The 14,646-nt window shown below is 37.2% G+C and overlaps 1 protein-coding gene across 1 annotated transcript in view; it reads left to right on the top strand.

The window, feature by feature from the left end:
• Iml1 (GATOR complex protein Iml1) overlaps window positions 1–14,646 on the top strand; it is a gene marked incomplete at its 5' end in the record, with an annotated part of 444,528 nt that overhangs the window by 14,143 nt on the left and 415,739 nt on the right. The gene's annotated exons all lie outside the window — the stretch shown is intronic.

Genomic DNA, 14,646 nt, shown 5'->3' with positions numbered 1-14,646 from the left:
AAGGAGCAGTAATTGAAAAGGTGGAGTCATATACTTATCTGGGACAAGTTATTAGCTGTAATAATGATAAATGGCTGGAAGTCAAGAGAAGAATAAATTTTGGATGGATAGCATTCAGGAAATATAGTCACATACTGAAGAGTAATATCCCAGTTTGTCTGAAACGTAAAATAATGAATCAATGTATACTCCCCACCATGACTTATGGAAGTGAAACTTGGGCACTCACCAAAAGAATGGAAGAGAAGCTAAGAACTACACAGCGAAGAATGGAACGAATTATATTGGGAATCAGACTGTTAGATAAGAAGAGAAACACATGGATTAGGCAGCAAACTCAAGTAAAGGACATTCTTATCAAAACTAAAGAACTAAAATGGTCTTGGGCAGGACACATAGCTCGAAGACATGATGACAGATGGACTAAGAAAATAACAGAATGGTACCCAAGAGGAGCTAGAAGAAAACCTGGAAGACAAAGGCAGAGATGGATAGATGAAATTCATGAGTTTTTGAGTAGTAAATGGATGGCCAGTGCTCAAAACAGAAGGAACTGGAAAGTTGCTGGAGAGGCCTTCATCCTGCAGTGGATTGAAAATGGCTGATGATGATGATGATGATATCAAATCTACCTATTTTATCAAATAAACAAATAACTGCACTAATAATTTTATACAAAAATAGACAATTTTTAAGTAATAAGTTCAAATAATGTCATCTGTTTGGTCCTTGTATGCTTTTATTTTGTGTGCTTATGCAAGGTTGTCCATTTAAAATGAAGCTCTACGTTAAAAAAAAGCTGAAGTACGAATTGTAATTTTGAAATTTTATACCAGTGTAAATGAGTCACTATTGTCTTAGGATTGCGATTTGGCCTTGCAAACTGGTTCTGCATTAATTTACTGATTCTTATTGCTGTTTTAACTTCAGATGGAGCATTATGCATATTCATTGTTGAACAGTTTTTCAAGTTGCAGTCTTACTAGGAGTACCACTGTGCATTCATTTTTGATAGACTGGTAGTATCATGTTAAAAAACAGCCACTCAAAACTGATGTTGACGGAGGTTCACAAGTTATGCAACAATAATATATATTATGCTACAAAGTTGTTATTTATTACGTTCGGGTTGCATTTGAGAATTCTCCAAGGAAGTCCAAAAAAAAGTTTAAATAGCAATATTAGCAACTATTTAGTGATGTATATAGTTATCATCTGGAGTTCTCTGAGTCATCATGTCATTTTTGAAGAACCCTTACATCCAATTAAAATTGAAGTGTGGTGTGTTATGTCACAAAACCTTTTTGTTTGATCAATTTTTTTCAATTAGACAGTAATTACTGAATTGCTGTCTGAATTGTACCAGGAAACTGTCACACATTTTGTTACTTGTTGAAGACAATGAAAGATATAGCTGGTTCCAAAAAGACTGTTCCAGCTACCAAATTCTTTTGGGATTTTTCTTCTTGCTTAGACTATGCACATGAGGGGACATAAATTTAAATTGAGGAAGGAGAGTTGTAGACTAGGTGTGTGGAAGTTTGCCTTCAGCCAACAGGCAGTTAATTGCTGGAAAAACTGTTGGAAGGGTTGAATAGGTGAAATGTGATTTTTTTTTTAAATTTTTTTTATTTATCTGTTGCTGTGTAAGCTTTCTTTCATCATTTGCCACTATTAATGCTAATATAGTCAGTTGACTGTGAATCTGTTGGAAGAATTTTTTGGTCAGGGAAGATCCATGTTTACATGCACAAAGTAGACATTTTCAATACACTTCATTAATCTATTCCTGTATAAAAATATTATTGGTAATTAAGTCACTTTAAATTTTGAAATTTCTATTATTTTAACTACTGCATCTAGAGTTTCATTTTAAATTAATAACCACATGCATTCTCTCATGCACACACGCATTCATTCACATTTTAATGTAAACCTTTAAAAAGTATACAGCAATATCTCAATACTTTCTTATTCTTATGAAAATTCAGAAAAATGAATTTTTATTTTTAATTGGTATACAATAAAAATATTCATTTGATAGTATATAACAGAGCTATGGTGCTCAATATGTTCTACGTTGATATCAATATTTGTAGAAGAATGAGAGAAATTTACCTCATTGATACGTAGAACACATCTGTATGATACTCTCCAGAAATTAAAACAAATAAAAGATTAATGCAAAATGATTACAGTAAAAAATCAATTGAAAACAATTCAAAAATTAATTAAAATTCTAAAAACAATTAAACAAATTAATTAAAAAATTAATTAAAGTTAAACGTCAATTTTGAAAAACAATTTCCTTCCTGAAGCAGACATGCTTTTTAACAGTATGTTGTGATCACAGGAATGGAAATTACGGAGTGTGTGAGCTGGAATCTTAAATACAGAGATTATTTGTCCTCGCACATGTGTGTGGAAGGCTGTGATTATTTGTCTTTATGCATGCGCACAAAAGAACATGAATCAGAGATTAGATATGGATGGCGAATGTTAATAGAATTCTCATGTAATTTAATTTCAACAGTTTCTGCAATTAATAGTCTCATATAATTATGTTGGACACTAAGTATTTTGGCCTCGTTAAATAAAAATGTATGTTTTTCGTTAATGGCATGAAAGGCTAATTCTGACGCTGCTGAATGAGAAGCATTAACTGATTACGCATGCTGTTTTACACAAACATTCAGCAGGAATCATGTAGATCCTTGATAAGACAAGTAGCAATCACTGCAAGAAATGTCATATATCAAGTCATTTATTTATTAGCATTAATAGAGGCATATGATGCAAGAAAGCAAGCTTATTCAGCATCAGCCAAAAAAAAAAAAAAAAAAACACACACCACTCCCATTTCACCCCTCCGTTCGTTCGAAATACCTGTCCAGTTGAGCTTTAAATTTGTTTAGGCTATCAACTTCAACAAGTGATGGAAGTCGGTTCCACCAACCAACCACCCACTGGCCAAAGGCAAATTTCCGCACATCTATCCGACATCCGTCCTTCCTCAATTTGAATTTATGCCCTCTGAGGTGATTATTCTGAGCAAGATGAAGAATCCCATTGGCATTGAGCATGCTCAAACCATTCAAAGCCTTATACACCTCTATCAGATCACCTCGCCTGTGCCTAGTCTCCAGACTCTGTAATTTTCAAAACTTAAGCCTTTCTTCGTAAGAGCAACCCTTTGTTCCATTCACTAATCTTGTTGCCCTTCTCTGTACCCGTTCCAGCAGCTCTACATCCTTCTTGAAATGAGGCCTCCAGACCTGTATACAGTACTCAAGATGTGGCCTAACCATTGCCTTATACAAGGGAATAATCACCTCCTTATCCCTGCTAGAAAAATTCCTGTATATCATTGACAAGACACCATGAGCTACTCTTGCAGCTCGTCTGCACTGCTCAGAGAACTTCATATCTGCCTGCACAATTACCCCCAGGTCCTTTTCATTCTCCACCACTGACAGTGTAGTACCGCAGAGTTTGATACATTGCTCTGGGGTTACTGTTTCCCATATGTAGTACTTTACATTTGTCAATGTTAAACTTCATTTGCCACCTCTCAGCCCATCTGTTCAACCTTTCCAGATCCTGTTGCAGCAGCATAGCGTCAGTAGTGTCCTTAACAACCCTGCCAACCTTTGTGTCATCTGCAAACTTGGACATTAAACTTGATATCCCATCATCAATATCATTCATAAACACCGAAAACAACAACGGACCCAACACTGAACCCTGAGGAACTCCAATAATAACATTAGTCCACGTTGAGCAGTGTCCATTGATTACCACTCTCTGTCTTCTCCCCCTCAACCACCCCTTTATCCATAGCAGCAATTTGCCTCCAATGTCACACTGCTCCAATTTGTGTAGCAGTCTTCCATGTGCAACAGTATCAAAAGCCTTTCTAAGATCCAAGTATATAATATCAAAGTTATTCCCTGCATCCAGTTCTTTTGTAACTGCATCATAATATCCAATCAAGTTGATCAGGCAAGACCTGCCCTTAACAAAACCATGCTGCGTCTGAGCTATAACTGAATTCTTGTCTAGATGATCCTGCAGTGCTTCTTTAACCAGTGCCTCCATTAATTTACCTGGAACAGAAGTTAAGCTAACAGGTCTATAATTACTTGTGTCAGCCTTTGATCCTCCTTTGTGAATTGGGGTTACATTTGCACATCTCCAGTCTATGGGTACCTCCCCTGAGTCCAAAGAAGCTCTCATAATTATGGCTAGGGGTTTGCTTACTTCCTTTGCTGCCTCCTTTAATATAACTGGATAGATCCCATCCACCCCAGGTGCCTTTTTTATGTTTATCCTCAACAATCTCTCCTCCACTTTCCTCTCAGTTATTACAAAATCATCCAGCTCACTGCCAATGTTTACTTTACCTACATCATTCTCCTTCCTGAATAACTCCTCATGCGTGAATGTAGATGCAAAATACTCGTTTAGATTGTTAGCCACCTGAGCAGGATCCTCAACTGTTGAACCATCAATATCCAGTGGACCAATCTGATTCATCCCTTTCCTTCTTGAGTTTAAATATGTAAAGAACTCTTTTCTGTTTTTCTTTGCATCCTTTGCCAAGGATTTTTCTTAGTCTGCCTTTGCCTGCCTAATCTCCTTTGTGACTTGGTTACAGACCAACTTATATCTATCATAGGCTTCCATGTCTCCCATTAATTTGTATGTATCCCATGCATTTTTTTTCTCTGCCACATGTCTCATTAGTTCATCTGACAACCATTTAGGCCTAAACCTTGAACAATATTTCTTAGTTGGTATGTAAAGCCTGGTAGCCTCCAAGATTAGTTCCTTGAATGCTTCCCATTTTGAGTTTGCTGTTGGTAACATCATCAGTTGGTCCCACTGTATAGAATTTAAATACTGTCTCAGATCATCATAGTCGCCTTTACGAAAACAAAAACCCTTCCCTTTACCTCTGATGGTAGTTACCTCCTTGAGTAAATCCCACTTCAACACACTGTGATCACTGCCACCTAGTAGTTCATTTATCTGTAGATTCTTAATGCATGAAGAATCACTACTGATAATCAGATCAAGAGTATTGCTCCCTCTTGTTGCCTCACGAACATGCTGATGTAGAAAACAATCATCCAATAAATCCACAAAAGCCTTGCTAGTGTGCGAGTGACCAACCCACAAATTCCAGTCAATATCTGGGAAATTAAAATCCCCCATTATAAGACTCTCTGATTTACTGGCCCACTCTTATTTCCCTGTACAATATCATATTATACTCATCAGAGTCATTAGGCCTATAGCACACTCCTACTCTCAATTTTGATTTCCCTATGCTTATGTCACACCAAACTGACTTGACACTGCCCTGTCCATCGATGTTGACTGGCTTCACTTCCTTGGACTTTATTATGTGTTTCTTAACTAATAGCATAACCCCTCCTCCCCTCCTGTCCTGTCTATCCTTTCTATACACATTGTATTCCCCAAATTCCAGTTCCGCATTACTTATATCTGTGTGACACCACGTCTCTGATATCCCAACAATATCTGCCTTTGATGTTTTGAGCAATACCTCAAATTCATCAAATTTATTTACCAAACTCCTAGCATTGGTGTACACGCAGGTATACATGCACCTGTTTCTATTCTTAGCTACCCTAACACAACCCATGTGTCTACTTGTACCGCAATGACTCCCAGCAGTCTCTGAAATATCCTGCATCTTGTTTTTCAGGCATCTGCTCATTTCAATAGAAGCAGTGCAAGAATCACTTCCACCTCTGCCAGTGGCTACTGTTAATCTATTAGTCCTTGTGTCCCCCCCAACTAGTAGTTTTCCGACCCACCTAACACTGCCTCGACAGCATCAGCAAAAATTCTTGCACCCTTTCTATTTAAGTGTATCCCATCCCTGTAGAAGCAATCTCTCCTGTTAACAAGTACAGTCCAGGCTGAAAAAAATTCTACCCCTTGAGCCTTGCACAATCCCTCCAGGGCCGAATTGATCGACAAGGCTCTCATCATATACTCTCTCCTATCGTGTCTGGGCAGAATTGCAGACACTTTCAAATTCAACCCTAATTCACGGCTTTTTTTCAGCAGTGACCTGTACTTGCTAAGTAATTCCGCCGGTCTCCTACTCTTAATATCATTAGTGCCAACGTGTACAACTATATCACCTTTTGTGCCCTTAAAAGATGATATCCGCTCTACAATGTCATCAACCTTTGCCCCTGGCAGACATACCCTGGTCCTTGTTTATGTTGCGAAAGAGGAAAGGACTGAGCGATTGTTCAGTATAGCATGTAATTTCTGTATTGGTCTGGCCACAATCTTAAATTTGGTATCTTTAAAGAATCTGTTAAACTGTTTGTGCCACTGTTCAACGTATGGGACAGAAATAAAGTATTTTTTTTTTTGATGTTCCTATTGTTGGTTAGTGTAGTTTTTTGTATCCTATTTTTAGCTTGTACCCTAATTCGGTTTATTGTAGCAAGGAATAACCCATGTAACATCAAAAATCATATACGTTTGACGGTTTTTCTACCCAATATCACATACTATCAGAGGTATTTTGACAATGTTCTGGTTATTTCTGAAAGTAGCGCTATTCAAGACATTTTACATTTGTTTAATAATATTCATCCTCGACTCAATTTTACCTTGGAAAGGGAAAATACGGATACTAAGTCATTAAATTTTCTAAATTTCACACTTACCCGGAATGCGAATAAAATCCAATTTAACATCTATCGTAAACCAACAAACACTGGTATGCTTCTATATTATAACAGCTATCATCTGTTCACCTACAAAAGGTTTATTATCTTTAATCAGTTTTTCAATGCCTATAAATATTCAAAGATGGAATCTGTGTTAGACTCAAATACAGATATTAACCAGCAGATTCTTAAACAGGGGTTATCCCCCTTGCTACAATAAACGGAATTAGGGTACAAGCTAAGGATAGGATACAAAAAACTATAGGAACAACAACAATAGTAACATCAACAAATACTTTATTTCTGTCTCATATGTTGAAAAGTGGCACAAACAGCTTAACAGATTCTTTAAAGATACCGAATTTAACATTGTGGCCAGACCATTATGGAAATTACATGCTGTACTGTACAATTACTCAGTTCCTTCCTCTTTCACAACATAAATAAATGATTTCGTATGCAACATTTCTTGCAGTGATTGCGACTCATCTTATCAAGGATCTACGTGATTCCCACTGAATGCTTGCGTAAAACAGCACGCATCCTCAGTTCGTGCTTCTCGTTCATCAGCATCAGAATTAGCCTTTCATGCCATTAACGAAAAACATATATTTTTATTTAATGAGGCCAAAATACTTAGTGTCCAATGTAATTATATGAGACTATTAATTGCAGAAACCGTAAAAATTAAATTACATGAGAATTCTATTAACGTTCGCCATCCATATCTAATCTCCAATTTGTGATCTTTTGTGCGATGACAAATAATCGCAGCCTTTCATGTACTGTGAGGACAAATAATCTATTTAAAATTCAAGCTCACACACTCCATAATTTTTATTCCTGTAGTCACGACATATGGTCAAAAAGCATTGTCTGCTTCAGGAAGGAAAATCATTTTTCAAAATTTACATTTAACTTTAATTAATTTTTAAATTAAATTTAAATTTTTTTTTGAATTTTAATTAATTTTTGAATTGTTTTCAATTGATTTTTTACTGTAATCATTTTGTGTTGATCTTTTATTCGTTTTAATTTCTGGAGAGTATGATACAGAAGCGTTCTACGTATTATATTGAGGTAAATTTCTCTTATTCTTCTACAAATAAAAATATTCATAGATATGTTCTTTTAAACAGAACATTCAATTTTTGTCTTGCAAGAGGATGCAAGAAAAAAGGTTTTTGTTACTGCTAGATAATGCAGTAGGTCACCCTTTATAACTTTGAAGATCTGCATCTCCTGAAGTGAAGATTGAATTTTTACCCTGAAATATGATGTTACTCCAATTGATGGACCAAGGAGTCATGGCTGCTTATTGAAAGAAATATGATGTGATGGATATTTAGAATATTGGAGCTGCCTGGAAAGATGTTTCAACAAGGTGTTAAATATGTGTTTGGAAAAATTGTCCTGAAGTAGTTCACGAGTTGGTAGACCGTAAAAACATTATCCAAACAGTTGCCGGCAAAATTGTCACTCTGGCTAGAAAATCTAGATTTAATAAAGTTTACGAGCTGTTCAAATGAAAATTTGCGAGCTGTTCAAGTGAACTGCTTAAATTCTTCTATGTTCACACTGTCCCATTCTAATGGAGATAGTTTGAGCATAGAAGAATTTAAGAAGCTTACAGAAATTCATATTGCGAATGAAGATGACCAAGAAATTGTTCCTTTGAGAAAGCTCCCAAAAAATTCTTTGATGCTTCTAACAAAATTTCAAATGCATTAAAAATTCTATTGGAGCATGACCCTGATTTTGAGAGGAAAAAATCCTTCAGGAGGGCTGTTATGAACAATATCAATGGATGGACTCTTTAAAAGAAGCATCTCGATCTAAGTCTTGGTCATCAATGAATTCTGACACCTCATTTCCCCAGTAATTATTACTGGTGAGTAGATATATTTTTCAGAACAATATACAGTGGACTCCCGCTAATCCGAACCCCGCTAATCTGAACATCCGCCTAATCCGAACACGTTTCGGTCGGCGGAGAGGAAATTTTTTAGTTCGCAAAATATACGTTTTTTGTATTTTCCAGTTAAATTTAAATGGCACTAATGGTACAAAACATTTAGAATTCCAAAAAACAATTGTATTTTATTGTAGTACTGTACTAATACAAAATTAATAAATCAGTGTTTGACATGGCCTATTAAAATTACAGATCTATACTTACACACCAAAACAGGAACAAAAGTCATTTTTCAGAAGTAAACTCTGTTAGTTTCTTTTGACGTAACGATGAAAATTGGCTAGATGATGCTATGTTTTGCCACCGCTTCATAAACATGTAGTCTGCCGGTGTAGCTCTGGGATGTTGTTCTAAGTAGTATAAAGCGAGGTCAAGGGCCGCTGTCGCGTCTGTGTGCGACACAAGTTGTTCCGCAGAAACACCGGGCTCGTCATCACCCCCGTCATCATTCTGCTTGGAGTCTTCTTGGGTGACAGCTGCCACGATGTCCTCATCCGACAGGTTTTCATGACCTATTCCATCCGCTGCAATCCACTCATTAACGTCAGATTCTATTGCTTCCTCGCACCCGTGAATTTCCTGTACAAGCTGAATTAATTGTTCTATGTCATTGTTTTCGTCAGAGCTATCGACAAAGCTGAGAGAGGGCCATAATTTCTTCCATGATCTTTGTATGGACTGCTCGGTTACACCCTCTCACGACTCAGCAACCCAATATACAACATCTTTTAAGTTCACTTGTTTCATTTTCTCATGTAAAGAAAGTGAATTGATGTTATCTTCTATTAAGGACCTAAGATATTTCTTTCTGTATGCAAGCTTGATAGACTGTAACACCCCCTGGTCCATGGGCTGTAATAACGGTGTTACATTAGGCGGTAAAAAAGCTGCCTTTATATCCCCTGATGCCAACTCGGAAACGTCTGGGTGGGATGGTGCATTGTCTATGAGGAGAATGGCACGAGGTGGCAAATCATTTTCATTGCTGAAACGTTTCACTGCTGGGACAAATTGATTATGAAACCACTCAATGAAAAGCTGTCTGTTCATCCAAGCTTTTTTTTGACTTTTATAATGAACTGGCAGATTGTTAATGTTCATATTTTTAAAAGCTCTCGGCTTCGCTCATTTACCGATCATCATCAAAGGTAGCTTGTGATTTCCTGAAGCATTACTACAAGCTATCAACGTCACTCGCTCCTTATTCATTTTAGAACCTGGGGCACGCATTTCTTGTTGAGATGCTAGACTTTTTGTGGGCAAAGCCTTAAAATTTAAACTTGTCTCATCAGTGTTATATATCTGCTGAGGTGAATAATGTGATACCAAATCAGCGAACTCACCCAAATATTTCTCTGCTGCAGCATGATCAGCTGATAATTGCTCCCCGGTGATCGTTAGCTGGCGAATCCCATGGCGCTTCTTCCAGCGATCAAACCAACCGGTACTCGCACTAAATGATTCATCACCTTTCATTAGTTTGTTGAGATGAATGGCCTTTTCTCTAACAAGAGGTTCACTTAGGGGTGTTCCCCTTCCTCTTTCCTGAGTGAACCACGTGAATAAGGCTTCATCAAGCTTGTCAAACGTTGAGGGCCTTACTGTTTGTCGATTTTCAACTGATTTTTCTGAAGTAGAGGTACAAAACTGCTCGATCTTTGCGCAGTTTTTTTTTCCAGTCAGTTACTGTGGCCTTGCCCACTCCAAACTCTATTGCTAATTTCGTTGCACTTTCCCCCTTGTCCAGCCTTTTCAAAACTTCCAGCTTATCTTTCAACGTACACGTTGTGTGTTTCCGTTTCGTGGCCATTGTGGCAGCAGACTGAACTAAACTAAACTATAAAATGTAATGTAGAGCGAAGATATAAACATTCATGTTTAATGCACAATGTCGCGTGCAATTAGTCATAGCGTGGAGGGGGGGGGTTGCTTCCGGTGTGTTATGCTCGCGTACAAATGCTAGTAGGCTTACTATACATTCATTCCTTAATAAACCAGACCTGTTTTACTGCTTGCTTCTGCATTATTTCAGTTATTCGGCTAATCCGAAATTCTGCTAATCCGAACAGGGCTCGGTCCCAATTAGTTCGGACTAGCGAGAGTCTAGTGTATGGTAATAAATGTTTATTTTTTTTATTATTATTATTTTTTTTTATATAATAAATTTTTTTTTCATCACAAATAGATATTTGTTTTTTGTTCTTTTTACAAAGGTTGGGAATATATCTATATATTTTTATATATTGAAATATCATTGTATTTAAAAAATATATATATACAGTCGGACCTCTCTACATAACGAAATTGATTGTTCACTTGAAAAAATTTGTTAAACAGAAATTTCGTTATAAAGAAATATGACCTTTTCAACAATGAAAAATACTGTAAATTCAGAAATATAGTAAAAGATGGGAAATAAATCAGAAATAAGTGGGAATGAATAAATTTTCTAACATTTTAAAACAGTTAATTTATTGATACATACATATTAAGAAATGACTACTTACTTGATGGGGCACAATATATTAGTACACTTAAGAATTATTTTGCAAAATGTTTGGTTCTGTTTTTTGTTGTACACTGGATTTGATGCTACATTGTTCATAAAAATGTTCGCATTTGTTTAAACAGTCAAATATATTTTCTGGCACATTTTCTTCTCACTGAAGGGCTTGGACCAAAGTTTCAAATGCTGCCAACAATTTCATGTTTGGAAGGTTTAATATTGCCTTCCTTGCCCTCATTTTCATCCAACTCATCAATATTGTCACTAGTTCTTTGAATACTCTCCAAAATGTTGGAGTCACTTGGATAATCAGCTAATATGACATTATTATCAACTCCTAAAAATTTGTTGAGCAATTTCTCCACTGATCAAACCTCTCGCTTGGAGTTCTTCCCAGGATTTCTCAATATCTTGTAGTAGTTCATCCCTCTCGTTGCTGCTAATTGGCATTTTAGCAAAACCTTGTTTTGCGAAACAATTCATAATCATTGTTTCCTTCACATCTTGACTCCACACTTTCGCCAACCCTGATATGCACATCTGCAAATCTATAACAGAATCTATAGGTTGGTTTCTATTCCCAGTATAACTTTTTCAGTATGCACCTTTGGTAGTGTATTTTCAAATTTTTGATAATGCCTTGATCCATTGGCTAGACAAGATATTTGGAGGGAAGAAAACAAGCTTCACACTTCTAAGTTTCGAAATTACCGAGTGAAGGTGGGCAGAGTAGCTGTCGACAATAAACGTGATTTTTCTGTTTTCTTTCATCTTTCTATCGAAATTTAAAATTCACTATTTGAAAATTTCACTTTCACTTGTCATCCAAGATTTTTTGTTGCAGTTGTAATCCAATTCTGATGAATTTACTTCTTTTAAACATCATTTCCAAAAGCTTTAGTTTTTCATCACTAGCCATATGTGCACCAAGACTGTAATTCTCTCCTTACTATTTTTTACACCTAAACATTTATCACTTTTAAAAGTCAGTGTCTTCTTCGACAAACATTTAAAAAATAGACCTGTTTCATCAACGTTGAATATGTCTTTGGGCTCGTAGTCCTCCATAATTTTTTTCAAAACTATTTCTTTCTGATGGGTACAGTGTTCTTTGATTACAACTCCACTTTCACCAGAAATAACTTTTTCGAGTAAGCCATGGTGCTTTTTAAATTCGCCCAACCAACCAGAACTGGCTTGCAATGTTTTATGCCTCAGAAAAGATGTGTATCTCATAGCCTTTTCTTTTATTAATGGCTCTGATGGCATATTTAGGTCTGAAATCAACTTCATCCACTTAAAAAAAGCTTCATCTACATCTTCATACGGGTGCCTCCGTAGCCAGGTGGGCAGGAGCAGTAGTGCGTAGCACATGATTCTTGATTAGACCGGGATTGAACCCGTGCCCACCAAATACGGAGGATGCGGAAAAGTCAGGGAATGACCACCGCATATCCCCGGAGCAATATGGCCTTAGTTGCTAATGCTCCTAAAAACCAAAAAAACAACAACAACATCTTCATACAGGCATAATTTCATGTGCTTCTGACTGTGTTTTAAAGAGATTTCTTTTTTTTTAAATGCCCAATCTGTATAATTAAGCACTTCTACTTTTCCCATTACACTCGAGCATTTCCTTTTGAACATTGTAAGGTTACTTGCAAAGCAGCTAAAACAAAACTGATTTATGGATCACTTGTACTTACCATGTAAACAGAGACAGGTGAAATTTAGTGAAAGTGTGGATGACTCATTTCTGCAAAACAAGAGATGAATTTATGGGATAAAGGAAAATCTCTCTCTCTCTCAATTCTCTAATAGAGTGCTAATAGTAGAAAACTTGATATTGATGGGTCAACTGTTGATGATCCTGCTCAGGTAGCTAACAAACTAAATGAATATTTTGCATCGACATTCACACATGAGGAGTTATTCAGCAAGGGGAATGCCAGAGGAGTTATTCAGCAAGGGGAATGCCAGAGGTGTATTCAACTCTAGCAGTAAGCTACAGAATCTTGAAATAACTGGGAGTAAAGTGGAGGAGAAACTGTTGAAGATAAACACAAGAAAGGCACCCGGGGTGGATGGGATCTATCCAGTTATATTAAAGGAGGCAGCAAAGGAAGTAAGCAAACCCTTAGCCATAATTATGAGAGCTTCCTTGGACTCAGGGGAGGTACCCATAGACTGGAAATGTGCAAATGTGACCCCAATTCACAAAGGAGGATCAAAGGCTGACACGTAATTATAGACCTGTGAGCTTAACTTCTGTTCCAAGAAAATTAATGGAGGCACTGGTTAAAGAAGCACTGCAGGATCATTTAGACAAGACTTCAGTTATAGCTCAGACACAGCATGGTTTTGTTAAGGGGAAGTCTTGCCTGACCAACTTGATTGGATATTATGATGCAGTTACAAAAGAACTGGATGCAGGGAATAACTTTGATATTATATACTTGGATCTTAGAAAGGCTTTTGATACTGTTGCACATGGAAGACTGCTACACAAATTGGAGCAGTGTGACATTGGAGGCAAATTGCTGCTATGGATAAAGGGGTGGTTGAGGGGGAGAAGACAGAGAGTGGTAATCAATGGACACTGCTCATCGTGGACTAATGTTATTAGTGGAGTCCCTCAGGGCTCAGTGTTGGGTCCATTATTGTTTTCTGTATTTATAAATGATATTGATGATGGTATATCAAGCTTAATGTCCAAGTTTGCAGATGATACAAAGGTTGGCAGGGTTGTCAAGGACACTACTGACACTATGCTGCTGCAACAGGATCTGGAAAGGTTGAGCAGATGGGCTGAGAGGTAGCAAATGAAGTTTAACATTGACAAATGTAAAGTACTACACATGGGAAACAGCAACCCCAGAGCAACGTATTAACTCTGTGGTACTACACTGACAGTGGTAGAGAATGAAAGGGACTTGGGGGTGGTTGTGCAGGCAGATATGAAGTTCTCTGAGCAGTGCAGACGGGTTGCAAGAGTAGCTCATGGAGTATTGTCAATGATATACAGGAATTTTTCCAGCAGGGATAAGGAGGTGATTATTCCATTGTATAAGGCAATGGTCAGGCCACACCTAGAGTACTGTATACAGGTCTGGAGGCCTCATTTCAAGAAGGATGTAGACCTGCTGGAACGAGTACAGAGAAGGGCAACAAGATTAGTGAATGGAACAAAGGGGTGCTCTTACGAAGAAAGGCTTAAGTTTTGCAAATTACAGTGTCTGGAGACTAGGCACCAGCGAGGTGATCTGATAGAGGTGTATAAAGCCTTGAATGGTTTAAGCATGCTCAATGCTGATGGGATTCTTCCTCTAGCTCAGAAAAATCACCTGAGAGGGCATAAATTCAAATTGAGGAAAGACAGATGTAGGATAGACGTGAGGAAATTTGCCTTTAGCCAGCGGGTGGTTGGTTGGTGGAACAGACTT

The sequence above is a fragment of the Mastigoproctus giganteus genome, chromosome 5 (assembly GCF_048544385.1).
Source record: "Mastigoproctus giganteus isolate SK-2022 chromosome 5, ASM4854438v1, whole genome shotgun sequence".
Classification (NCBI taxonomy): domain Eukaryota; kingdom Metazoa; phylum Arthropoda; class Arachnida; order Uropygi; family Thelyphonidae; genus Mastigoproctus; species Mastigoproctus giganteus.
The sequence above is the reverse complement of the archived record's forward strand: the minus strand, read 5'-3'. Positions and strand labels throughout refer to the sequence as shown.